This window comes from Hordeum vulgare, chromosome 3H, assembly GCF_904849725.1.
Source record: "Hordeum vulgare subsp. vulgare chromosome 3H, MorexV3_pseudomolecules_assembly, whole genome shotgun sequence".
Classification (NCBI taxonomy): Eukaryota; Viridiplantae; Streptophyta; class Magnoliopsida; order Poales; family Poaceae; genus Hordeum; species Hordeum vulgare.
The window spans coordinates 253956856-253981401 of NC_058520.1; the positions used below are offsets into that span (position 1 = coordinate 253956856).

The 24546-nt window shown below is 45.5% G+C and overlaps 1 long non-coding RNA gene across 1 annotated transcript in view; it reads right to left on the bottom strand.

Annotated features, from left to right (window-relative positions):
* Positions 1 to 4131: 4131 nt before the first annotated feature.
* The window catches only part of LOC123439846, a 41143-nt gene continuing 20728 nt past the window's right edge, over positions 4132 to 24546 (bottom strand). The window contains exons 2-3 of the long non-coding RNA XR_006630195.1: positions 6408 to 6499; positions 4132 to 4546 (exon numbers count right to left, since the gene is read on the bottom strand). This is a non-coding gene — a long non-coding RNA (uncharacterized LOC123439846). The remainder of the gene's footprint in view (positions 4547 to 6407; positions 6500 to 24546) is intronic.

Consider the following 24546-nt stretch of genomic DNA (forward strand, 5'->3'; position numbering starts at 1 on the left):
GAAGGGGAGGGGAAAGATAGGGCTGGCCTGGTCCGAGAGGTGCCAACGGGCATGTTGTTGTGCCCTCGGTCGTCCCCTCGTCAGGACGCGAGGACGGATGGAGCTGGCGTTACGGGAAGGCACAAGGCATGAAGACTAGTCCTGGTCACAGATGTTGATGGAAGTCGTCGACGCTGGAGCTATGTAGCCAGGGTGGGTCCATGGCTTCAAATGATTTAGGTCCGGTTGGTCCCACAGGGCGCTCTTGCTCGGGAGCTCGGCTCCTCCTCATCTGGAGGTCGAAGGAAGTTGCACGGCAACGGTGAGGCTCCTGTCACGCGCGGACGCGTCCAGGGGAAGCAGGGCACTACGGTGGATGAGGCGCTGGATAGAGAGGATGAGTTAAGGTGGATCTGGCGAGGAGCTCAGATTGGTTGGTTCAGGATCCCGATGGAAGCGAGTGTTCGGTGGCGGCGGAGGGACAAATCTTCTAGAATCTTGGGCTTGACTGGTTTGGCTAGGGTTACCTACTATATATAGTAGGTGGTTAATAGGATAGGATCTGGGTTATTTGGACCGTCCGATTGTGATCGGACTGCGCGGAACGAAAGAGGGGGGTTAGCTGGACTAGGTTGGCTCTACAAAGGGGTTGGGATGAGACGGTAGGGAAGTGTGCGGCCCGATGCGGAATTTATAAAATCGAAAACATCCAACGAGTAAACCGATGACTGCGCTCCTACGGTCAACCGTTTGGGTATCAAACGGACTTCGATTGCGACAAAATTTGATAGGCACTCTAGCTACACTAGATGAAGACCGCACGCCAAGTTCCAACCCATTCCGAGAATGTTTTAAACACACTTTTAAAACAATGTTTTAAGTGATGTCGCGGGCACGTGCGTGTGTGGTTGGTCTCGAAATGGTCAACGACAAAAACGGAGAGAACCGTAAGTAATAATGGATGCATGTTTTGAAAAAATGAGGGCAAGGGAGTGCCGCTGCAATGTGGATGATGCGAATGATGAGATCATGAATGCGACTGATGAGATCATGAATGCGACAACATAATAATTCACAAGGCAACAACAGAATAAAAGCGAATCTTCTCGAGCGTCGGTTCCGGCCTGTTACAACTCTCCTACACTAACAAGAGATCTCGCCCCGAGATCTAACAATGAAAAGGGGAAGAGGAAGAGAAAGAGCAATACTTAAATCTTAGTTGCTTCTTAGACAAACGAGTGAAACCAACGATCCTTGAAGGTTGTAAGGACATGAAGAATGACATGAGGGACAAGCAAGAATTGAAAAGAAATTTCCGCAGCACTTTGGTAGGAAAGAGAAGAAAAACTTCATAAGATGGAATAACTTGGAAAGATGACACAACACTCCGGTTAAATGAACAAGCAAAGAAAGAACATGATCTTGGCAAAACAAAATGATCTGCTGAAGAGAGCAACATCACAAAGCCTCCGGAACAAAAGAATAGAAACTAGATCATTGGAAGAAAAGAACAAAGAAGAAAATGACAACTTCCACCACAATTGAATTTAAGAGCATGCTTACAAAGAGAATTGAACGAAGTTGTTGAAAAATCAACAACGAATTGAACAAGCTAGTTGTGGGCTTATGGAAAACCATCTCAATTAATGAGGTGACAACCGGCCACTAATGGAAGGAAAAATTACATGGGACAACAAGATATGCAAAACTTCTTACACCAAGAGGATATACAGAACTTGGATCATGATATACACGATAGTAGAAACAATCCTTAGAAAAAGCTTTAGGTGAAACCTAAACCAAGATAGCTTCGATGGAAGAAACCATGGGTTGAAAATATCTCATGATCAAAGAATTTGGTGGGTTTAAATATCTCATTCTTGAAACAAATTCCCTTCGAGACTCCTCCACTAAAAAGAATGCTATAACACTACCTCAAAGGGGAATGGAGGAAAAATTGCACCTCTAAATGCAAGAGAAAGAATACTTGAGGTACTCCAACAAAATTTTGAAGAGCACTTTGAGAAAGCATTAAATCCTTGAAAAACCACCTTGAAGAACCCTTGGAAGAACTCCAGAATGAAAGGATGATAGAAACGAATTAAAGGTTGAAAGGAATAAGATTTAGGCCTGGAATTGATTTAGAAGGAACTTCACGAAAAGATACTTGAGAAAATTTGGCACTCCGGAAAGAAAAGATAAGAACACTTGGGATAAGAATTAGATATCACGAAAAACTCCGGAAAAGAATTAAAATCACTTTGATGAAACAAGAACTAGAATAAGAATTATGGTATGCTTATCCTTCACCAAGTAAAATTGATGACAAACAACTCGCTTGGCATACCACTCATTCTTCTTGAAAAGATTGAGGAGAGAGATACAACACAAACTTGAACAAGTCCTGGAATAAACACCGGTAAGAATTTGGAATGAAAGAGCATAATACAAATGAACTGGGTTCCATGAGGACAAATAGAGCATGATTCCATTAGGGAATGCTTGAACAAGCCACCGGTAAGAATTTGAAACGAATGGGGATATTTCGCATAAATGGAAATACACGAGATGAAGAGAGCACGATCCACCTGAAGAATTTAGAACATATGGGGATATTAGAAATCAATAGAATATGCGAGAACAAAGAGATATTGAGCCATGTAACAGAAAACTTCTAGAGCGCACGGGAATAATTGAGATACGAACGAAGAGACAAAAATTAAGAAGAATTTGAGAATGATTTCTGAAAGATGAGAATGAAGAAATCTTTCGAAATGATGGCCTTCGTAGGATTGAGAAATTAACACAACACTCAAATGCACTGGTTAGGTATGGAATGAATAACTCCTGATCGACAACAATTTGAAAGGATATCAACAAGCTGAAACATGAATCTGCAAGAGCATGGACCAAGATTAAGAGAAACTCTTCTTTGAACTCCAAGCTGAGTATGATGGAAAGAAGCACCATCAAGAATTAGTGAGACACTCTGATATAATGAATGAAGAAAGGTTGAGCCAATGAAGAAATAATTTGAAAACGACTTTGCAGAGGAATATGACTGATGGAATCCATACTTACGTCACATTTCAAAATAGTTAGATATCTCCACAGTAGATTAGAAGAGCCAGGTAAGATCCCGGGAAACCTGTGGGTTATGGGCCCACTCAAAAGAAACCACCATGAAACAATTTCTTAGAAGAGAGATTGCACCGATACAATGAAAACTTGATGAGATGAGAACCTCGAAATAATTGAACGATTTGAATGAAAACATGAATCTTCTCAGATATCTACAACAATGCGGATAGAATAGAGAGAGGATGAATAAGCAAGAGAGGCTTGCTAAGAATTCCCAACATGAGAAGAATTTAAAGGATGAAAAGGATATGATGAACATCAAGATATTGAATTGAATCCACTGGAGAAGTACATAGAGAAAAAGAAATGAAGAACTCAAGACTCCTCAAAATCTTCACAATGAATCACCGGATATGATTTGAACGATTGGATAGCAGAAGCAACACTCAAAGAATGCACTTGGATGATAATTGAATCATTGAAGAAAAGGGGCGGGAGGGTGGGAACAACGCAAACTCGGGACATATGAGACGAATACAGAAAGAAATAAGAGGATGGATCTTGCAATATTGGAAAGGATTGAATTGATTTGAAGAGAAGCACGCCGGTTTGAAAAGACTTGACATGACAATTCTGGTTTGAAAAGAATTGACAAGACAATTTCATTGAGCAAAAGAATTAATTAGCACACCCATAGAAATATGAGAACACCACTTAGAAAAAATATGAAATCACCACTTGACATCGAAGCAACTCGAATTACCATACTCCAACAAACAAAGGATGAGGCTTATGAAACAAGTCGGACACAAATATATGACAAAGATTTCGCTCGATTTTTTCGTGGTAAGGTCGCACAGGATCGATCATACATTGGATTGTCATATTCAAATGATGTTCGAATATGCTCCCTAGGCGCAGCGATCTACATGGCTTGACGGAGCATATGTGATGACATATATTTTGACTACCCTCTATAAGAAAGACCGTGAACAAACGAGTCCACTAGATGTCGAACCCCATCCTCACATCATGCATCTGCTGGAAGATAATTCTAGGTAACTACTCGAATTCGCAAGTAAGAACTCCCGAGATTTTCCAGTTATTTAATCGAGTCCACAGATAGAAGGAGTAAAGTTGACCACTCAACTCCTAGCAATAACACTACCCGTCCATTGTATCACATTCGTCAACACATAACCAGAGCTCTCGGAAACTCATATACCTTAGACCCTCGTAATCACAATGATACCAAGTATGGCAGTACATCCAAACGCTCTCCACCAGTACTGTGGATGCGAGACTCCTCTCACCACTACAAGGATTGAAGAATTTCGAACATCCTCCATCCTGAGATACTAAGGAAACTGAATGATACCGAGTGTGACAAGAATCCCCTTGGGCTCAACTCCTCGAAACTAGCGGCACCAAGAACAGAATCCCGTTCACAACGTCGTCGTAGAGGTTCCAAAATACCAGCGTGATCCTAAAACATTTGATAAGAAGAGAAGTAGAATTAAAATTCCTAAGTATTGAACATCACGAGAGCATAGAAGAGGAATAAAAAAATCCTACTCTCTGATATATAAGAATACTCAAAGTGGTTTTTCACTAATCTCGACTCGCACAATTTCGATCAATCAAGGGGGCTCCTAGGTCGGTACTGCTCTGAGACCAACTTGTGACGCCCAAGATGAAATCCTATCCTCATTTTGGCATGAGGGCCTCGACAGGATGGAAGCACATCTCGTTGTTTTGCAAGAACGGATATTGTTACAAGTACATGTACAAAACAGATGAGTATATGGAATTGCCTTACACTCACGACAGGCTACAACATGAACAACACAATACAACAATATATTCAGTCACCAAGTAGAAGAGCAGGGTCCGATTATGGAAGAAATCATACGATAGAAGAACTATGTCCAACCTTGCTATCCTTGGCTACCGGCCTGGAACCCATCCTAGATCGATGAATAATAATAAGAAGAAGAAACTCCAAATAGCACAATTATCTCGGTCACGTCAAAGTATTGCTTTACCTGTACCTGCAACTATTGTTGTAGTAATCTATGAGCCACAGGGACTCAACAATCTCATTTCCAAAGGTATCAAGAATAGCAAATATTAATGGGTGAGGTATGGTTAAGTGATGAGGCTGCAGCAAGAAACTAAGCATTTATTTGAGTGGCTAACTTACGAATACAAGAATAAGAGGGGGTGATCTACGCATATCGCACGTGAACTAACAATGATCTCGAAGTGATCCTGAACACTTGCTTACGTTAGACATAGCCCCACTAATTCCTCTTCCGGATGTAGAACTCACGAGAAGAGACAATCACGATTACGCACATAGTTGGCATATTTGAATTAAATTTACTTCAAGTTAGCTAGAAGGAGATGTTAAAAAAAGTTTCCAAGGTGTCACATAACTGTGGACACAGCTTTCAGAAAGATTTAAGACTGCAAGGGTGCTCCAACTAGTCCATCACAAACTACCACATGCTGCGTTGGAAACCTCGACCTTGGAAAAATCCATGATCTCTTCGGATTCCTGGTGGAAATCCTCAACCTGGAGATAGCCCAAAGTATCATCGAAATCCCTCACACAAAAAGTCTGAGAAATGTAAAACCAATCCAGCAAAGTCGCCCGACGTGCCAACAATCTTGATAGGAGTCGCTTATCTCGTTCTAAGGGAACAACTGGATGAGCGCAACATATATTGGCTTGATAGAGATCTCCCGAGTTGCCCTAGGTTAGCCCACACAAGACTCTTGCTTGGACCAACACTCATAAGGATCACTGGTCCGGGGGTCGATTAATTATCCTCGGGTTAATTAGTTCGTATGCGGTTCATTAGTTATTAGGAAAATGTAGTAACAATGTTGGACCTTGCCAGAAGAGTTTTATCCCAAAACAAAAATCATGGGGGTCCCCGTAACAACCCCAAGCATGTTAGGATCGCTCGACATGGAACATAACACCGGTAGACAAACTAAGGAGACAATTGTGGAACAAAACACCCAACCAAAAGGCCAAGACTTCCACCTTTTATCAGGTATATATATGTATTAAATTAATAGAAATAATGTGGTAATATAACAAGGAACCCATGTATTCATATGGAAGAAATTGCACGTGCAACTAGCAACGTTATAATAAGGCTGAGCAACTGGTAACATACCCAAATAGTGGTTTGCTGGGTTGTGAGGGTTAGAGGCTTTTCATGGCAATGTTGGGAGGCTGACATTTAAGTGGTAGGCATCGAGACATAGCAAAAGAAACAAGACAACTACCATGGCAATGCTAGTAATAGTATATAGGGAAATGATCATCTTACCTGTGATCCCGCATGGAAGAAGAACGAATCCGTCAAGAAGATGAACCAACATAGTCAAACGAATCCTCACCTTTCGACACGCTTGCGGAACTCTATTGAGGAGAAGCAATCCGAAAATAAGAATCAACACACGATAGACACCACAACATATGCATGACATGAATCACAAACACATATGATGCATGTTCGGTTTAATTATGCAAGGCATGACAATCACAACAACCAATTACTACACATTAAGTGAAGTTCAATATGCAACTCATTTCATATTGACGAAACTCTAACTTGAATTAATTAGTTCACTCCCATTAGGTGACAATGTTCGTTAGCTAGGAGCCGAGCGATCTCCTCTCCTATCGCCTTGCATTTTTCATGGAGGAACGATGCAAGTGTTCCCTGACGGGCTTGACCTTGGAGTCCAGTCGGAGGTGGTGCGTGGCAAGTTCCCTCGAAACACCCGACATGTCAGACGACTTCCATGCGAAGATGTCGCAGTTCTCATGGAGGAACCAAATGAGCTCGGCTTCCTATTTGTTGTCGAGTGATGTGGAGATCGTAGTCGCAGCGGCGCCCGGGTCGTTGGGATCAACGTGCACGTGTTTGGTCTCATCAATAGACTAAAAGGAAGACAAAGTAGATGGCCGCTTTGACCTAAGAAAATCAGTAGTGTCCGCCATCTTATTGTATCCATCGAGCTCGACTGCAAGGACTTGCTCGTTGGTGATTTTGGAGCCTTGCTGAAGGCACTCTTTGGTGATCTTCCGATTGCCAGTCACCGTAATCATGCCTGTAGGTCCTAGCATCTTGATTTTAAGATACACGTAACATGGTCGGGACATGAAACGTGCGTAGGTGGGCATACCCAGGATGGTGTGATAAGCGCTTCGAAAGTCTACTACCTCGAAGGCCAGTCGATCCTTCCTGTAATTTTTTTTGCCACCGAATACGACGTTCAGGATAATCTAGCCAAGTGACTCTATCTTCTTCCCGGGAATGACCCCGAAGAAATGCATGTTGCTCTTGCTCAGTTGGGACAACGGGGCATCCATGGACCTGAGTATATCGGTGTAGATGATGTTGAGGCCGCTGCCGCCATCCATGAGGACCCTACACCGTCAGACCACATAGACAACCAGGGTCGGCCGCCCAGGGGTGGCAATATGGAATGGATGGTCGGACTAATCGAATGTGACGGGTGTCTTCGCCTAATCGAGATATTTTGTGACAGTCGGAACTGCCATGTTTGTCTCCCGATTGACGACCTTCAATCGGCTCTTTCTCTCGTAATCAGCGAAGAACATGAAGACCTTCTCGAGATTCAGATACCCAGAGGCATCCTCTCTGTCTTCGTTGTTGTCCTTTTCCCCACAGGGTTCCCCTCCCATCTCCTGTGGAAGCACGCGACCATCCCTACCAGAGTGCTTAGGATAAATGGGATTTCCATCACGTCCGTCTTGGTGTGGATCTCGCATGGCCTATCCAAGAGGTCACTCTTGGGATCGGTTTTCTTCTTACCTGCCCAATCCTTCTTTTTCTTCTTCTTGGATTTATTTTGGCCTTGCCCTGGGACAACGGCAACTTCGGCCTTGCTCGATGCATCAGCCTTCAGCTTCAACTTATTTCCCGTGTTGCCCCCGAGTGAGGGGCATCACCAGCTCGGCCCTTGCCGGTAGAGAGGCGGTCTTTTTTTCCGTTCGTAGAACGATTATTGATTTCCATTGTGCAAATGAGGGACATCTCCCCCGGTCGGCCAAACTTGAGTATGAACTCCCTGTACCGAGTGCCTGCTTTGAAGGCGCACATGGCCTAATGCCTAGTGAGGTTCTCCACGGTGTCGTGCAGCGTGGTCCATCACTCGATGTACTCGCAAAGAGTTTCATTGCTCTTCTAGACGCAATGCTACAACTCTTCAAACCACCCATGTGCTTGTAAGTGCCCTCAAATGTTTTGATGAACACTCAAGATAGGTCTCCCCAGCTGTGGATACTACTGGAGGCAGCTGATGGAGCCACGCCCTCGTTGACCCCTCCAGCATAAGGGGTAAGAGTTTCATCAGGACGAAATTGTCGTGGCCACCTACGTGGATGGCCACTTGGTAATCTTCAAGCCAAGTTTATGTCTTGCACTCACCATTGAATTTGCCATTCCCCGTGGCCAACCGGTAGTTGGACGGGATTTCTGCTTCTCGAATGTGTCTATCGAAACACTCGAGACCGGAGACACCCTGGACCGCCCGCGATCAGTCAACCATGTTTTGCGTGATAATGGAACTCACGTTGAACTGGTGAGCGAGATAACCCTCGTCTCCATAATCCCTATGCCGATTAGGGCTTGGCCTACAGTCGTGAGGTCGATGTCCGAGAGACCCACTCCTCGGAAGAGGTGTCCTGCTACGACCTGATCGTCAGTCCTTCGATCCTCGTACGGACCTATCAGAAGAGGAGGAGATCTCCGATGTCTTCTGAGTGCGTGAGCACGGTGAGCCGGCTGCACCGTATCCGCCCATACAGACTTGCCATGGATGTGATACTGCGGTTGGGACACCGCTGATTTTTGTTGCAGGGCGGTCTTCAATAGAGTGTCTTCAATGGAGTCTGGATCTGCGGAATGCCTTCCGAGCTATGGGATCACTCGGATGCCATGGAATCAAAGATCTAAGTGGCTGCAGCGAGGTTCTGCAAAGGTGTTCGCATCACCTCTATGTTGCGTTGGCGCTCGTTTAGAAACAACTGTCGGCGGTTGCAATTGGACTTGGGCTGATCCCTCGCGACTCATGCATCTAGTGAGCGTCGAAGCCGCTCGAGTTGCTCCCGTTCAGCCAGAGTGGCTTGGCGCGCGTTCTCCAGGGCTATCTCCTCCGTGGTGTTCTCGGTGATGAGGATATGCAGAGCATGCTCATTCCTCCGCCTGTTTTCCTCCCGCTGCTGCTCATTGAGCGGCTGGGGAACGTAGAGGCTGGAGTTGGCATGGCGACGATTGCCTCCATCATGTATGTGGGTGTTTGGCGCCAGAAAACTAGGGGCTCCACCCCTGGCCATGTCGGCTATCAGGACCTCCACAGTGTCTCCGCTGCTCTCGCAATCGGACTCGTCGAACGAGTTGTCACCTAATGAAGGGAAAAGGCTGATAGTGGGCTCGTCTGAGTCAAGCATGGACACTTGCCATGATGTGTCTTGAAGAGCCACCACATGCTTGATCCAGCGCTGAAGCCTTGAGCGCCCGAAGTGGTTGCGACGAACCGCAGCAGGACGTGGGTGTGGCATATGGTACGACACCTACGGTTGCTCTCATGGTTTTGTCACGACAGATTTCCTCCTGGAAGGACTTAGTGATGGGGCCATCGCAACCATGTAGCGATTCAAAGGGGTTAATGTGGAGCAAGAGACTATTTTACCCAGGTTCAGCCCCTCTGATCAAGGTAAAAGGCTACGTCCTGCTCTATGTATATTGATGTGGAAATCGATTACAAGGGTGCGGATTTGCCTGACCTAGCTTTCGATTGGTGATAACTTAAGTCTTCCAGCCCTATAGACTCGCCTTTATATACAGGTCAAGGCCCTAGGGTTACAAGGTTCCGGGTCACGTATGATTCGTGACCTGACATATCTCTAACTGTCCTTACTTCTATCACAAGGAAACTTCTCGAGTCCCTTCCTTTATATGGGCCATAAGTTGTCATCTTTGTGTCTTGGGCTACAACCGACTCTTCTGGCTTTGCCTTGCGCCTTCTCCTTCTTAAGTCATGGCCCATATTGCACACGAACGTTGAGACGCCATCATCTTGACCCGGCCTCTTTGTATGGTCACATATCCATATAATATCCGCAACATTAGGCACCAAATTGACATGAACTTGTTCACGTCAATAAACATTTCTCGTAACTTTGGCGGCTCACACACAACCCAAATTTGTTCTCCGATGGAAGAAACGTCGGCTCGCAGTGTCCTTCTAAACTTTTGCTCCATTTCTTAATGATGTCAGCTAACCGGAGATTTTAGGGGTCTTTATGACGTCATTCCAATGGCTCCTTTAACTTATCCATTCGGCCCGACAATCGAGACGCCATCAACTCCAAAATTTATTGCATCTCCTAGATTCCCGCACGAGCCGTTTCCATTTCTGCTCGAGCCTTTAAATATCGACAAGGATACCTATTTTACTTTTACCCTGCTCCTCTTCTTCGTCTTCTACCTTGAGTGTGAGCCTCCATCGCGTCGCCGCTGCGCGTCCCATCAACAAAACAGTTCGGTACGAGGACCCCGCCGCTGTGGGCCTTCTACTCCGAATCATGAAGGTTCTCCACATCCAGCAACGCCATCAGGTAAGATTTATGTTTTTTGTCATATATCTGATTTAGGTTGTGTGTTGTAGTTCAACGGAGTTCATAGTGTTTGTCTCGCGTTCATCCCCATTACAGATCTATTTGAAAACCTTCTCCAGCGATAGGTTGCTGGAAAAGTATGGATCTGAATCTCGCATAACCTCCCTCGATGTTCTGCGAAAACCTTATGAATGCTAGCTGTTGCTACCCCATATTTTATTGTCATCTAGGACTATTGAATACCCTTTTTGTGTACCGTTGGTAGATACCTCTTTCCGCACACTTTGGTAGAAAACTATTTGTCCAGGACTTAGTGGAATCTGATATCATGGTCCTTTCACAAGTCATTTTCTCCCTCACGCTGGCATGCTTGACATTTTGGAATTCGCCATCTCTATGAACCGCCTTTGTATTAAGGCGACTCAAATATTGCGAACTTCCTCATTGTTTTTTTGAACTCCTCACTTCCTCAAACAATTTTTGTTTGTTGAAATAACCCACCAATCATATGTATGCAACATGTTTTCTTCGTGGATCTGTTGCTATGTTGAAACCATAAAAATACGACTGGTTGCCCTGCCCTACAACGATGCGGGTTAGTAAGAACTTTGTATTCTAAGGAGATGATCGGATGGAGAGCCGCCGCTGGAGAGGTATGACCTCAACCCTCCGAAAGAGAGGTTGTGGTTTTCACTGATCATCTAGAATGAGGCTTCTCTCCCCCTGGTTCAAAATTCTTTCGAGACACTCCTAACTTCTACAACCTTCACCCCCAATATCTAGGTCCCAATTCAATGAGTAATTTATGTCAGTTTCAAGTCTTCTACGAGGCGTACATAGGGATAGAACCCACCGTTCCCTAATTTAGGGAGTTCCTCTATTTGAACTGTCAGATGGAATGGGTTGATGGTCCAAGCTTAGAGCTCGGCGGAGTCACAATCCAGAGGCGGTGTGAGTGTGGTTTTCCTAGTGTCACCTTGCCCAGTCACCCCAAGGGCTGGGGAAAACTTGGTTTTATTGCAAGAATACCGCACCTCCTCAAGGAAATCCTGTGTCGGGTTTCAGAGAAGAGGGTCTTCCAATGGATTTCCAGATTCCCGGTGCACTGACCCCGGAAGACCAAGCTGCCCACACTTTTGTCTCATCAAAACTTAGAGCTTTGAACACCAATGGCTTGACCGTAGTTGACTTGATCTGATGTTGGGTGGAATGGCATATTATGCCCTTAAGCCGCTGAGATGGACTGATTTGCCATTATAACGGTGACTTAAACAATGATCAACACTTCACAAATGTAATGCTTCACTCTGAAGAAGTTAATTGCCTTGTGAAGAAGCTATGTGGTGATCCCAAAGAAGTATGTTTGAAAGCTGGTTGGAAACCATTCTGCATCCAAAATCCGTCTCCTGAGCTAAATATATTTAACTATCACCCGCCTTATTTTGTATTTCCTTTATTCTTTGGAGAACTAACTTCCCCTCTTTTTATACTACTGTAGAAAAGCGCGCCCTTCTGGAAACGTAGCCCAGCGAAGACACCTGTTAAAAAGGTAAAAACTGCCACGAAAAAGAAGAAGAAAACCAAAACAACAGCTAGCAAGTCAACTCTTGTGGGCGAGTCACACAGCATTGAAGAGTTGTGTGAGGTAAATGTATAGACTATCCCCTTAGTGTGTCACGTGATGTTCTAATCACTCAATTTAATCTGAGGGGAATGGCGTTGAAAGTGATGCTGAAGATGTTGAGGTAACTTCAATATCTTCTGACTAAAATATTTCCTTGGAAAGACCTCCAAGGCGGGTTTGTAGGAAAGTTCCTATGAATCATCCAGATGCTCATTTGGATCCTAACTTCCTCTTGAAGAAGGCTTTATATACTCCAAAGTGCCACACCCGCAACTCCTCAGGTGATCTTATGGCGGGTCTACCTGAGAAAACCTCCAGTCGTAAACGCCACACTGAGGTGCCTTTTCTTTCTTTATGAACTGTACCCTATTTGTTAATTGTGCAAACTCACAAGATTTTCCTCCTTAATAGGTGTCTCCTCCTTCATTTGGCGATTCAGTGTCTTCAAAATTGCCTCCTCTTGTTCGTCTCCCACGGTGCATCACTATTTGTCTATCCAGCACTTGCTTCAGTATTTTATATTCCATTATATATACCTCAACCTTTCATTCTTTAGGGCTCAAGCAAAGAAAAGGAAAACTGGCGGCTCAGTCGCAAATAGTGAAGCGCCTGAAGTGGGGGAAGCAGATGCTTCTAACCATGATGAGCCAGTAGAACCAGTTGAAACTCATGTTGAACCTGAGTAGTGCTATGGATGATATCCCTGATGTTCCAACTGACCCAGTAGAAACTGACAATACGACCATGGAGGCGAGTCAGAGAAAATATCTCAACCCGCCAAGTCCTCTCAAGACAACCAAAGATGCCATGCTTGAAGAAGAAGATGTTGCCATTACTGGGATGGGTGACTCGACGCCCGTCTTTAATGTGCTGACTAAATATACTTCAAAGGATGTCTCAACCGAAATAGAAAAAGGGAAAGCTAAACTTCAGCTTCCCAATATTGAGAAACTAAACTTTGAATAACTGCATGCGAGATATCTGAACCGTCTCTCCATGAACCTAGACATGGAAAACGGCCTGGTAAATATGATGAAGAAAAGATACAAGGGATGGTATTGTGTAACAAATTACCCAATATATCCCTATGTAGCCCCCAAGGGTCGGGTCATCTTCTTGAAGATGAGCTGGGTCTTGTAAATAGTCTTGAAAACTTAAACATGTAGCCCCCAAGGGTCAGGTCATCTTCTGGAAGATGAGCCGGGTCTTGTAAATAATCCTGAAAATTTCAACCTGTAGACCCCAAGGGTCGGGTCATCTTCTTGAAGATGAGTCGGGTTTTGTTAAATAACTTCAAAAACTTCAACCCGTAGCCCCCAAGGGCTGGGTCATCTTCTTGAAGATGAGCCTGGTCTTGTTTAATAACTTTGAAAACTTCAAGCATAGCCCCCAAGGGCCGAGTCATCTTCTTGAAGATGAGCCGGTTTTTGTAAATAATCTTGAAAACATCACCCTGTAGCCCCAACGGGCCGGGTCATGTTCTTGAAGATGAGTCGGGTTTTGTTAAATAACTTTGAAAACTTCAACCCATACCGCCAAGGTCCGGGTCATCTTTTCGAAGAAGAGCTGGGTCTTGTTTAATAACTTTGAATACTTCAACCCATAGCCCCCAAGGGCCGGGCCGATAATCTTCTTGAGGATGAGTCGGGTCATGTTAAATAACTTTGAAAACTTCAACATGTAGCCCCCAAGGGCTGGGTCATCTTCTTGAAGATGAGCCGGGTCTTGTTTAATAACTTTGAAGCTAGTGCATTAGCCCCCAAGTGTCAAGGATATTGCTTGCAATCTGCTTGAGACTTGATGCCAAATGATCAATTTGTTCAGGTAGCTTCGAGCTAAACTCATTTCTCTTGTTTGATTTTCTAGGAAACTATAAGCCAGGATGACTCATCCTTAAGTGGTAGGAAGAAAAGCTTGGGAAGTCAACAAGACGCCAAGGCTGCTGCTGAGGAAAAACTTCGAGTCTCTCTGGCAGAACATGAAAAAGCCAAGGCTGAGCACATATTATACAGAGATTCGGCTAAAGCTGACAAAGTCGCTCTGTTGAAACGTGCTGAAAATGTTGAGGGTCAATTGAAACTGGTTACGGAAAAATTGACTTGTCTGCGACGACACATCTCCAAGATGACAAGTGTTGTCTTTGGTAAGTATTTTCTGTATTGTCCGTTGCAACCATTGGAAAGGACACAAAGCGCCAAGCAATGTATGTTTCATTTGTTCCTTGTAGGCCCTCGATCCGCCAATCTTCAAGATTACTGCGTGTTGAAGTTGTAAGCGCTATATACCCATACAGAGGAACTCTATGGTGGCGGCTTATTCACCATCAAGGTTGTGTGGGGTGACAAAGAGCCAGTAAAATTCATCAGTGATATGCTGAGGCAGCTCTCAACCATACTGAAGCACATAGAAGAAATAAAGAAATCACCTGCACGGCAAGTGCTAATCACGGCTATGAGCCGGTCTTTAGCGTATGCCCCAGAACTCAAGTCGGACGAAGTTGGAGGTGGGTTTCCTGAGTATAAAGATGATGGCTCGAAATTTACTCAAGAAGACTACGCCCAGTGCGTAAGGGATGTTCCTCCTGCAGCAAGTCGACTTATCGAGAGTCTTGACCTATCCAAGTATCAGGCGGCTTATGATGACAACGATAAGCGTGTGGCACCTCCCAGCTTTGCACCAATGGACCTTACTCCTCAGTGTTGTAAGCATCTTTTTGCCCCTGATGCTGATCCGTCAACCATCTTCACAGAGGAAGCTTAATTTCATGCTTTAATCAATTGCACTTGGGATATCGACAACTTCCGGATCTAAGATCCTGAAAGCTCGGCACAGGGTAACCCGGAGGCAGCTTAAACGAGGTGACTCCTGAAGCTTCAACCTGGAGAAAAATACTGAACCCGGAGGAAACTTGCCACCGGGTTAATATGGAAAAAACATTGTCCTTTATGATCCATGTAATTTTTTTAAGTATAGTTAGACTTCTATATTGTTGCATGAGTATGGATGCCAAAACTTTGTGGCATTACCTTTTAATACAAGTCGCTTGTTTGAGCTGTCATTGTCTAGGAAATGTGTTTTCCTCCCCTCTTTGAGAAACAGACTTCAGAATCACCAAACTTTGGATGACTCGGTAAAGCTATTGGATCTCTTCCTGAAAAAGAGAACACCGTATATGGTGAAAAATAGGCCGACCCAGTGAGTCGCGATGGGTAGACGGGCTTGCAAGGCTCTAGTCGTACCCTAAGAGGTTTTTGTAAAATCCTTTATGTTTTTAGACTAGCGGATCAGGCTCAAGTCAAGCTTTAGTGAAGCAGGTTCTATGAACCCATGGTTTTTCTATTTTCCATATGCTGGCTCTCGCAAGCACCTCAATGTTTTAACTTTGGGAAGTTCAGGGTCCAAGAATGGATGACTCGCCAAGAGTACACGTGGCTTATAGGGCGAGTCGCAAAACATACAGTCTAGTATAACCATTGTAATGCGTTAATTTTCCCCTAGCCAAGAGGGTATTAAGGCGGAACTCGATGAGTTAGAAGCCCCCAAGCATCGTATGATCAAGGAAAAATGGGCATATGATTGTAGAATACAATGCTATTACTGCTAAACAACCTCGGGAATAGTAGCAACAAGTAAGTCGTTTTTCATCGTTCATGATCATAAATTGGCGCCTATGTTTGAATCGTGTGTCATGGCACTCGGTCCTCTTTCGCGTATTAGTATGTATGTTTGAACGATCACAATAGGGCGAATCGTCCTCTTTGATACTAATAGCGTCCATGTTGAAATGGCAGAGACCCCGAATTTCGTGGGCGTTGGATTTATTGTTGTGATATAAGTAGTACAAATATACTAAACTATGTACATGAGTAAGGAGCCGATGTCTCTAAGTGTAATAAGGCCGCAGATGAGCAATGTTCCACGAGCGAGTCGTCTCTTCCTCCAAGGTTGGCCTATCAGGGCGAAGATCGATCAAGTAGTAAGAGCCCTTATGAAAGCTTTTGCTGATGACAAAAGGTCCTTACCATGGAGGTGATAGCTTATGCATGCCTGTGTGATACTGAATCAGTCGGAGCACTAAGTCGCCCTCCTGGAAGACCCGGCTCTTGACTCCTCGACTGTGATAACAACCCAGGTCTTGTTGGTAGATAGCGGATCGCGCTGCGGCTAAATCACGCTCTTCCTCCAGAGCATCCAAGGAATCCTGACGTGCTTGTTCATTAACTGCTTCTGTATACACGATGATTCTAGGAGAATCATGCCTTATATCGCTTGGAAGAACCGCCTCGGCCCCATACACAACGAAAAAGGGAGTATAACCAGTGGATCTATTTGGTGTTGTTTTGATGCTCCAAAGTACTGAGGGAGTTCTTCAAGCCAACAACCCGGAGTGCACTGTAAAGGAACCATGAGCTGGGGCTTGGTCCCACGTAAGATCTCCTGGTTTGCCCGCTCAACCTGACCATTGGACTGTGAATGGGCCACCGTAGATACGTCAAGTCGGATGTGCTCCCACTGACAAAACTCCTTCATTGACCCCTTAGACAAATTAGTACCATTATCACTAATGATGTTGTGAGGATAACCAAAACGAAAAATCATCTTCTTGAGGAACTTGACTGCCGTCTCTGCCTCTCAATTGCTGACCGACTCTGCTTCAACCCACTTGGTAAATTTGTTAACCGCCACCAATAGATGAGTCTTTTATCGGAAAAGATCTTGAATGGGCCAACCATATCAAGCCCCCAGACCGCAAAAGGCCATGTGATTGGGATCATGCGCAATTCCCGAGCCGGCACGTGCACTTGGCAACCAAACTTCTGACACCCATCACACTGGCGCACTATGTCCTCTGCATCGGCATGAGCCGTCAACCAGTAGAAACCTTGGCGAAAAGCCTTTGACATCCAAGATAGTGACCCGGCGTGATGTCCGCAGTCGCCAGCATGTATCTCATTGAGAATATCTCGCCCTTCCTCTGGGAAACACAACGCTGAAAGACCCCACAGGTGCTTCGTTTGTGTAACTGGCCTTTATGGATAACTATGGACTTGCACCGCCGCGCGATCTGTCGAGCAAAATTTCATCAGTTGGCAACTCGCCGCGGGCCAGATAATCCATGTAAGAAAATGTCTAGTGAGGAATCGCTCGGAGAGCCACCAGCAATTGTTATTTTGGGTCAAGAGCTGCTATGTCCTCTTCAGAAGGCAACCTCACAGAAGGGTTATGCAAGACATGCAAGAACACATTGGGGGGAACAGGCTTGCGTTGTGATCCTAGTCGTGTTAAAGCATCAACCACCGCATTCTATCGACGATCAATATGATCAACCTGGTAGCCTTGAAAATGACCCGCCACGTCGGTTACCGCATGCCTATAAGCCACCATTCATGGGTCTTTAGAATCCCAAGTTCCAGATACTTGTTGAGCCACCAAATCTGAATCGCCCAAGCACCTGACCCGACCAAGGTTCATCTCCTTAGCTATCCTGAGCCCATGGAGCAGTGCCTCATACTCAGCCGCGTTGTTGGTGCAAGGAAACATGAGGCACAAAACATAGCAAAATTTGTCGCCTCGTGGGGGAGATAATAGTACTCTAGCTCCAGGGCCCTCCAACTGTCTAGAACCATCCAAACGAATAGTCCAGTATGTGTTGTCAGGCCTATCTTCCGGAATTTGCAACTCCGTCCAATTGTTGATGAAATCCACCACAGCTTGAGACTTGATGGTTGTGCAAGGCATATACTTCACATGGTGAGTACCAAGCTCTATCGCTCATTTAGCAATTCACCGAGTGGCTTCACGGTTCTGTATAATGTCCCTGATTAGCGCAGAACTGACCATGGTGATTAGATGCTCCAGGAAGTAGTGCTTCAAATTCCGGCTTGCCATAAAAATCCCAAAGACCAGCTTCAGGTATGTATAGTCGATGCACATGTGAAAGGTGTTGTTCTTATTGAGAACAAACACCGGGTTAGCCAGAAGCCGAGCGAATTCTTCCCCAATTTCTTTACGCCTCTCTTCATTGAAATGACGGAGGTATTGTCGAACCGGCTTCATCTTGGGATCTACATTCAGATGGTGCTCAGCGAATTCTCTCAGTACTCCCGGCATGTCAGAACGTTTCCATGTGAAGATGTCCCGATTCTCACGGATGAATTCGATGAGCACACTTTCCTATTTGGAATCCAAACCGGTCCAAATAGTAAACTACTTCGAAGAGTCGCCTGGGGTGAAATCCACTTGTTTGGTATCATATGTCGGCTTGAACTTAAGGAGCGGCTCAGAATCAACGGTTCGTTTTTTGAGCGGGCTCATGTCAGCTGGGTCCACACTAGCCTCATGGAAGTTCAGCTCTTCAGGAGCGCATGCCGACTCAGCATATGCGGCGTCTCCCTCTTCGCATTCATGTGCTATCTTTCGGTCCCCATTGATTATGATGGTGCCTTTAAGACCAGGCATCTTAAGCTTAAGGTATACATAGCAAGGCCGGCCATGAAGCGGGCATAAGCTTTCCGCCCGAACAGAGCATGATAAGGACTCTTAATTTTCACCACCTCAAACATCAATGCCTCACTCGTGTAATTGGATTAATCACCAAAAGCCACATTCATTTTGATCTGCCCAACTGGATACACCAACTTACTGAGTACAATTCCATGAAAAACCATGGTTGAAGGCATCAAGTCTTTCTCAGTAAAGTCCATCCGCCGGAAGGTGTTATATTACATGATGTTGATATTACTACCTCCATCCATGAGGACCTTAGAGAGTGTGTATCCCCCAACCTCAGGCGCCGCCACCAATTCTAAGTCGCCACGGTTATCAATCTGGGGCAGGTGATCAGCTCTACTCCACGTGACAGGCTATTCACACCAATTGAGGTATGTGGGAACCGTCGGTTCAGCCATGTTGATTGCCCTTTGTTTTATTTTCTTATCCCTTATACATGTGCTAGTGGTGAGAACATGGTATTGACCACCATTCGACTCCTTAGGATTTCTCGGAAAGCCTCCCTGGTTATTTGGCTAGTGAAAACTGCCTTGGTCGTTATACTGCTGATTACTTTGGCCAGATGACTGTCCACAATTGTTATGTGAACCGCCTCTCCCGTGAGGACCCTAGTTAGGAAAGTCACCAAACGAGCCACCTCGTGACCCGCGGGGGCCAAACTGACTCGGATGGGGACCTTTGTTACCTCCTTGGTGATCTCTGGATGATTGAAGACGGAATTCCTGCAGTACAAAACAGTTTTCCCAAGAGTAAGCGGACGGGCCACCCGGGGTACTATGCTTAGGGCAAGGCCCCTAAAGCATCTCTTCGTAATTGCACGGTTTTCTCCCACTAAAGCCCGAATCCTGACCAGTGTTCCGGGGCTGGTTTCTAGGCCCGGCGCTGGCATTAGCGACAAAGTCAGACGCGCCATCTTGCTACCTCCTCTTTCCTTGACGTCCCTGGTTACTGTTAAGCCCATGAGCCTCGACGTGACTCGTAGCTTCGTCTCCCCTTTTAACTTCACTGGCCTTATCATCATCGGAGTCTGCATCCTTTGTGTCTTCTGACTCAGAGTACTGGGCGAGGGTGTCGATCAACTCGCCCATATCCTGCACCTTTCGCTTAAGATGGCCGAGCTTCAACACTACAGGCTGAAAATGGCAGTTCTTCTCCAAGATCAGCATGGCCTGAGCCGTCGTGATATCATCCAAAGAATGGATAATCTCCACAACCCGCCTTGTCCAGTGGTGGGCTGATTCATCCGCCTGCTAAACACAATGTTGAAGATCTACAATCGTCATTGGACGCTTGCAAGTCCCTCGGAAGTTTTTAATGAAATGCTCCTTGAGTTCTGCCAAAGTGTTGATGGAATTGAGTGGTAAATTCTTTAACCACGTGCGAGCTGGCCCCTCTAACATCATGGTGAAATACTTGGCGCAGACCGCATCACTAGCATCAAGCATGTCCATAGCCATCTCGTAGCTCTCAAACCATGCCCCTCGCTCAAGATCAGGTGTATAGTTGGGCACCTTATGTGGGCCCTTGAAGTCTCTGGGCAAGCGCTCGTTGCGTAGAGAAAACAATAAGCAGGGGAAACCTACGTTACTTCCTCCCAATCCATCGTACGTGGGAGCTGGGTGGGAATAAGGTGGAACTACCTGACCCGCCAGCACCGCCGCCGCCTCTATTTCTGCCTGTCGAGCGACTTGTGCAACATTGACAAGCCACTGAGCATTTAAATTTGGCGGTCGGGCAGGATGGCTTGAGGCTGGTGTCAGCGGCCGCTGCTGGAAACCACCGAGGGATCATCTGGGCTGCTCTTCAAGTGACTGGTCTGTGGTGTGGAGTCAAGTCGATCACGACTATATGAAAAATATGCGTGCTGGACCACCCACGTCTTCAGCATCTCAATGCCGTTGCTTGCTTCCACCTCAAGCGCAGTGTTTCCACGAATAGGAAGAGATTTCAAATGGCGGGTCACAGCCAGCACATTATCCACCGGGTTGGAGAAGTGACCTTGGGGTGTTTGGAATTGTTGAGCCGCCTGCTGGATCAGTGGGGGTTGCGTCGGCTACTGAATGACCTCGACCTGCGCATTAATCTGGCTAGGCGGGTTATGCTCCGCGCCAGGCGTATGTGGGATGCTAAATAAATGAGTGGGGTTAAGATTGGCTGGGATACGACTCTGATGCCTCCTCTGATGCACTGCATCAGACGCGACCCGCTCGCCCTCAAGCCGCCATGCCTCCATCTTGAAGCGCTCTACTTCCTCGTCAATCTAAGCCTGCTGATCCGCCATTCGGGTCTTCTCGGCATCGATCTCACATTGTATCTAAGCCATCTCCTCCTGTTGTTTGGCTAGTTCCGCATTGACTTCCTCCTAGTTATCAGCCGTCACAATGACTGCCATGAGTTTTGACATCTCAGCCATCAGATGTGTCATGGCCTGCGCCGGCGTTTTTCCAGAGCCGCTGGCTTCGTGGGCGGTCGCCGTGTTTGACTAATTCGGGGCCGTCCTTTCCCCCACCATGTAGATGGCAACTTAGCGTGGTGGTTCCTCTGGCCCTTCAAAGATTGCCACCTTAGGACCAATTAATTTTTTTGTGAATGCTTGTGATGCTTGAAGTGACTATTGTTTGCTTGCTTGCTGGTATGCTTGTGTTGATTCTCAATAATTCTTGTTACTCTCCAGACTCACCTCCTTAGCCCAAAACTCCTGCCTAATGATCATGCCATGTGTTTAGGACCAGAAACTATTTTTACCAATATTATTTTCACCAAAAAGCACTTCCTCGAATTAAGCTTTTCAGAAACCCCTGAGATGGGATTTGTACTACAAGTCCTCAAATTAGGGAATATATTTTGCACCAATTATTTTATAAAAAACACATTATCAAAATGACTTTCCAAAAGCACAAAGTTATTTTTTTAAGTTATTTTCCCATTTTATTTAAATACCTTCCTGTGGGACCAGAAATGGTCTCTTATGAAGAAAACTTATTTTTATTGCTATCAAAATATTTGAGAAAATTTAGGGAAACTTAATGGACATATAAATTCCATATATATGAGTTTAAACACATGGTCATGTTCAAAATATTGGGCAAACCCTTTCAAAACCCTTCCTGCCTATTTCAAGCTATTAGAATATTTCTATAAGAAATATCCTCAATAAATTCCTGTAAACTTCTAGCATGTCACATATGATATTTGTGATGGTCTTGCCAAGTTTTATCTCATTCCAAGTTGATTTGCTTCCCCTAATTATTCTAAAACCCTATCTGTCCAGATCCAAATTTGAGCAACTCTACATTGTCAAGTATCTCCAATTGTGCTCAAATTTGGTAGAGATGTTCTGATACTACAATATTGCATCCACACCAAGTGGTGGATCAAGGATAATAGAAGAACTTGTCCCAAGCCCCTCAAAACCCTCTGTGTTGATTTCTGACTTTGGGAAACTTTACATTATAAAGTTTCTCCAATTGACCCCAAACTTTTTGGGCATGCTCTAATGCTCAAATAATGCCCCCACACGAAATATTGGATTTGTGGGAATTGATTTGAATAGTTTTATAAGAAGAAAGCCATTTCTGCCCATTTCATGGGTTTTCCAAGTCTACATTGGAAACCTTCTCCACCAAATCCAAAATTTGGTGTCCAAGATTATTTTTATCTATTATTTGATCCTGTTAAGTTTCATATCCATTGAAGTCCATCTGGTTGCTCTGCCACGCATCAAACACCTTGTGTGCATTCACTTTATTGGCTACTTTGGCCCCTTACACTTTAACTCTTGAGATCAACTTTCTACCACAGCTTCATATAGTTACATTTTACGTCCAGTAACATTCCCATGGCCACTGGTCAATTATTGGAGAGGTACCCCTTGTAGCTATTCCTCATTTTTACCCTTGGATCAACTTCTTTACCCATCTTGCCCCACTTTTTCTTAAGCAAGGCCCCATCATTCTTCCAAGGCATACCTAGCATGCTAATGCACCATTTCATATCAAAATATAGTAAGCTCATGTGGGAAATATGAGCATCCCATCTGAAACTTCATTTCTGGCTAAAATGTAGCCTTGCACAGCAAGTACTGGCTGAAACTTTGCAGTGGTGAAGTATTTCCATATCAAGTGCTCCAGGACATGGTTTCACCCCAAGGTTTCCCCTCTCTAAACCACTTTTGCCAGCCCCTAGTTTCCTGTTGGAATGTTAACCTTAGTCAAAACCAGTTCCAACCAGCCGCAGATGCAACCAAATTCCCGAGTCTTCTTCGTGCATGTGTGCCCTACGTGTTGGACATGTTTGACTCGTCTTAGCAGCCATGTGGACTCGAGTGGCAATGGTGACCGCGCTGGCAGCATGCAGTAACGGTGCTCTGCACCATTTGTTCATCTTGCAGCTCAGGTCCCTCAATGGACACCTGTCCTAGCGCGCCAAGGCACTCCCCTTGACCAGTCCAAGCCATCCCGACGCCTAGAAGCGGACAAGTATTCCGTGGCATGCGTGCTCTCGCCGTGCACCGAAGCTGCAGAGAGCTCCCGAGCTCTCTCACCCTCCCCCTCTGTTATCTCCTCTTCCCCGAGATCTCTGGCTTCCACTAATCTCCTACTCCCTCCTGGAAATATCCTGAGCTCCCTCTCCTCCTCACGCGCCCTCTCCCCTCCTCCCATGGCCACGAGGCCAATGATTCGGCTCACCCGAATTCGAGATTTCCCGAGCTCCTCCTCTCCTCCTGGTTGGCATGGGGCATCCCCCTCTTTCTCCTTCACGCCATGCCGCCGCTGTTTTATCTCTAGGGCACTGGGTGCATGGAGCCACGGCGGCCGACGGCCCTCCTTGCGGCCATTCCAGGTCGACGCCGATGCAACCCTTCCCTGTCGGTGTCTAGGGCCTGGCCGGACGCGGCGCGGCCGCCCGAGCCCGCCGGTGTGTCGGGCTTCGCCGCAGGTGGCTCGCGACGCTGGGGCAAGCGCCAGCGCGACTGGCTCGCCTCCCTTGGTCCTCCTTTGCTCGCGCGATGTAGGGGATGAACCTGGCGGGAGGGCCTCGCCCGTCAGCAGCAGCCAGGGTCGGGCCCAGTCCCGTAAGTGGAGGCGCACCTCCATCTTGCCGCATGCTTGCTTGAAAGGCGCATTTCCAAAAGTGCGCCAGCAGCGTCTCAGCGCCCGCGCACTCGGGTCGGCCCAGTGGCTATTCTGCACCCTGAGCGTCGTTTAAACCTTAAGTGATTACATCTGTTTTCTCTCTTTTCTTTTTCTGACAAGATTCATAAATCCTTAGTAAATTCATATTCACTCCAATTTTTTATATTCAAACTCCTGCAGGTTCCTAAAATTCAGGGCTATCCATATATGTGCCTTGCACATTTTTCCAAGCAACTATTATGTTGCATTATTATTCAAATATAGATTTAAATGCTCCTAGCCCACCTTTCAAAAGTTCCTTCAGCATTCAAATCAACTCCAATTGGAGCGATTCCAAATCCGAGAGCCTTCTAATATCTTGCCCTATTTTTGAAGCCCCGGTCAACATTTTTATCAGACTTTATTCTCTTGCATTAAATAAATAGCTTCCTATTGCTATTTATCTAGTATGAGAAAATCCATAAAATATTCATTTCAACTCCAAATCGAGTGAAACAACTTCCTAAATATTTCTGAAATTATACTCTATTAAATGAGTGCCTCCACTC